Source organism: Elephantulus edwardii, unplaced genomic scaffold (assembly GCF_000299155.1).
Source record: "Elephantulus edwardii isolate Elephantulus edwardi_28Jun2011 unplaced genomic scaffold, EleEdw1.0 scaffold00057, whole genome shotgun sequence".
Classification (NCBI taxonomy): Eukaryota; Metazoa; Chordata; class Mammalia; order Macroscelidea; family Macroscelididae; genus Elephantulus; species Elephantulus edwardii.
Window position 1 is genome coordinate 16678530 of NW_006399807.1, and position 4169 is coordinate 16682698.

Genomic DNA, 4169 nt, shown 5'->3' on the forward strand with positions numbered 1-4169 from the left:
ATTCATTGTTACACTATTTTCTCTACCCCCACCCCAGTTCATTCCTCTCTTTTTTGTTACTTAAAAGTCTGTTTTAATTGTCCAATTGCCACAGTGCTTGTCAAAACCAACTCTGACTAATCTCCTTTGTCAGTGTGTCCTTTGCCATTCCCTATCACTCCTCCTTGAGAGAGATTTCACCCTGATTCATAAGGAAAAGGGGGTGGCATATTATCTTAGCTACTTTCTGCTGAAAAGTGACGCTGTATCTTTCAGGGTGAAGATCTTCTCTCACTACTGTAAAGGGCCCCTTTTGCAATAGGAAACACGTAGACTGTTGTGGAGATTGATTTTGGAATTTAGATGCACTGTTATCAATTGTGCTTAGCCATACATGTTTATATCCTTGAAAATGTATCATGGAACTGTGTCGCCCAAAAGACACAAATTTCTCTAGCAAGTTAAAAATACATGAGTCAAAAATTAAAAGCAATAATATTCCAAGTAGAGGTTCTAACAGTGGCACAAATCAAGTTACAGGGGAGTGTTTATAGTTTATTAGCAGTTTTTATATTGACATTTGTTTAAAAAAATTTTATCATTATTACATAGGTCAATTTATTAATATCTTTCTAAGATTATCAGTCATAGAAAATAAACATTGATATGATGATTCCCTTAAAAATTGAACAAATTATGTACTATTACTGTTGTTATTATTGTTGTGTGTCATCAAGTCAGAACTGACCGAAAGTTGACCCTTCAGTGGGTTTTCAGAAGCAGTGAATTACACAGGAGGAGATTGCTCACCCGTCTCCTGCAGAGCAACTGGTGGATTTGAACCATGTGCCTTTAGGATTGCAGTGTAGTTTCTTACCATTAAGCTAGCAAAGCTCCCTATACATGTGGCTATAGGTAAGAAATTTTTATTTCTTTATTTACACTAAGAGAGTCCTACTGGTTTCATTTTGCCAAAGTAAAGGCTTAACAAAGGACAGATAACATCTTATTGACCGTAAAGGTGTTATGGGTTCTTTTGTTTGTGAGGGGGTCCGTATTTCCTACCAGAAAGCTCTTTAGGAAGGATACTCTTTGCTTTTCAAACAGAAATCATAGATTCACCGTGACCAAGGCAAATTTCAAGTTTTTGCCTCCAAAGCACAAGTATTTTATTTTTCCTACAAATAACACATCTTATTTGTCATTATTAAAAGGCTGAATTTTAAACAGATTCTTGAACAGGTGGCTAATAGCCATCAGCTCGTTCAACTTTAGCACCTGTCTCATCTCCAGTAGCTTTTCCAGAGCTACCACCTTCACCATGAAGCTCCATGAGTTTGCCCAATTCAAACTTGGGCTTCTTGAGCATTTTTACTTTCCTGAGAAATACGTCATGGAGATGATAAGTAGACTGTTAAGCTTTTTCTGTGTCTTTCCCAATGCTGTCTGGAATCAATTTATTGACCACCTCTTTTAAGTCATTTGTCTGTACCTCTCAGGTCATGATTTCCATAATTTTCTTCCTGATGTAGCGGATCTGTTGGTGCTGAACATAAGATGTCTTCAGAGTCTTATTGTTGCAGGGTTGGTTTTTTTGATTTTGTTTTTATTTTTGTAAAACCAGCACAAAACAGACAAAGCAAATAATCATCTGTAGTCTTGACATCAACATGATCTTCAATCATGGTCGGCTGCATTTTGACCATAGAGCACATTTTTCACGAGTAAGAGCCATGCCATGGAAGTTGTTGAGACAGTTTTTGCCTTGAACATCCTCAGTAATTAGCTTGAATTTTCTAAAGCCAGCCTCATCACCTTGCAAATCAACATGGTTCACTTCAAAAACACGACCCTTGAGTCCATCAAATGCAATTTTGGTTCCTTGAGTCCTTATGACTAGTGTCTTTCCAATATTTTTTCTATTGAACATTGCTGGCACCTTTAAATCATACCAAGCTTTCTTAGAAAATAGATCGACCACTTTCTTCTTGGCTCCCTTTTTGCCACCTTTTGTAAGGTGCTTGTTCTTGCTGACCTCCATCGTGGAAAAGCACGAATATTTTAATACTCGATATAAGAGCATGCAGAACTTGACTGGAGTCAAAATGTTTGAGGTAGTATTCTCGAAAACAGGTATCTGTGTATTTTTAAGATATGTTTGTTGGCCCTATGGACTCCATTCTCAGCTTCACTCCAGAATCATTGCTTTTTTATCTTGAGTCTAGAGAGCTCTGGTGGCCTAGTGGTAAGAAGGTGTGCTGCAATCCTAAAGGCACGCTGTTCTAATCCACCAGCTGCCCAGATGGAGAAGAATGGGCAGTCTCCTCCAGTGTGATTGACCATCTCTGGAAATCCACTATCGTCAGCTCTGTGTTGGTTCCGACTCGATGGGACATAACAACAAATATCAGAATATTGTTGGGGTATCTAAGTCAGAGCGTTAATCTAGAACTTAAATTATTGACTCTTTTATCTACTTTTAAAACATTTTTTTGTAATGGGATAGTCCTCTGCAGAGAATTTTTTTAATACTAAAAAATTTTATACTAAATTTAAGTCACTGACTTTGAGAACAAATTCTTTTAATTTCCCTTACTCCTACCCATCAAATTGTACAACCCCATGATTAATAACCCCCTTCACCCTGCACATCCTCATCCTTCTTCTTCCACCCTCCCTTATCCCCCTTGGATCCTTATACACATTCCAAAATAATGGTTTATGTAATATTTGTCCTTGTGGAACTGAGTTAGTTCATTCAGCATAATACTCTCCAGTCTCTCCCAAGTTAGGTAATAATTTACAAAATCATTGTTCCTGCATGCTGTGTAGTATTACTTTGTGTGAATATGCCATAATTTCTCAATCCATTCATTTGTGGTTGGACATCTGGGCTGTTTCCATTTTCTTGCAATGGTGAATAATGCTGCTATGAACATTGGTGTACAAATCTCTATTTGTGCCTCAGTTCTCATTTTCTCAGGGTATGTTCCAAGTAGTGGAATAGCTGGGTCATATGGAATTTCTATGTTCAACTTTTTGAGGAAGTGCCAAACTGCCTTCCAGAATGTTTGTACCATTTTACAATTCTATCAATAATGTAAAAGAGTTCCTTTCTCACCACATCCTCTCCAACATTTATTACTTGATGCCCTATTAAGCTTTGGCACTGTTACTGAGGTGAGATGGTACCTCACTGTGGTTTTGATTTTCATCTCTTATTGGCAGTGATTTTGAGTATTTCTTCATGTGTCTGTTGGCCATCTGAATATCTTCCTCTGTGAAAATTCTTTCTATGTCTTTTGTCCATTTTGTAATTGGATTATCAGCCTTTTTCTTGTGGAGGCCCAGGAGTATTCTGTAAACTTTCCTTATGATACTCTTGTCTGAGATGGTATTACCAAATGTTTGTTCCCAGTCTGTAGGGGTTTTTTTCCCCCGTTGGAAAAAGTTTTTGATGCACACATGGATTTAATCTTTATAAGGTCCCATTCATCAATTTTATCTTCTTCATATCATATTGTGCATTTCTGGGTGTATTTGGCAGTCTCTTTATATATACCTTTGACTAGCACTTCTAAGCTTGATCCCAGTTTGTCTCTTATGAACTTTATGGTTTGGGGCTTTACTCTGAGGTCTCTGATCCACCTTGAGTTGATTTTTGTGTATGGTGTAAGATGTGGATCCTAATTCACTATCAAAATCCCTAGCTGTAAGAGAGATGCAAATCAAAACAACTATGAGATCTTATTTCAGTTTTCTGCAGGTAGAAGTCCAGCTTTCAGAGAGAGCTGAGTCTATTTCTGGATTCTCAATTTTCCCCTCTGTTCATTGGTCTATGTGTCTATCATTGTACCAGTACCATGATGTTTGGATACTTCTGTGTAGTAGGTTTTGAGGTCAGGAAGTACTATACCCCCCAACTCATTTTTGTTTTGCTTATTCAGGATCGCTTGTCTCAGAGAATTTTTTTTAATTTTTAAAGTAAATAATTTTTAAAATTTATTTGAATGAGAGTTTTAGAATTACAGTGTTATGAAACTAAACATAAATGAATGAAAAAACAAGTCATACCTGTTTTTCCATCATATGCATTTTTGTTTTATAACTTCATAATTACAATTTTATTTGATCATTGCTATGTATTTTTTCTAAAATTAACTACCATTAATAATGTAATTACAGTGCCT

General features: G+C 36.6%; 1 protein-coding gene and 1 pseudogene across 4 annotated transcripts in view; one reads left to right on the forward strand and one right to left on the reverse strand.

Moving 5' to 3' along the window:
* Positions 1-4169, forward strand: part of DNM3 (dynamin 3) — an 875056-nt gene that overhangs the window by 448457 nt on the left and 422430 nt on the right. The gene's annotated exons all lie outside the window — the stretch shown is intronic.
* Positions 1202-2020, reverse strand: LOC102873093 (annotated as a pseudogene).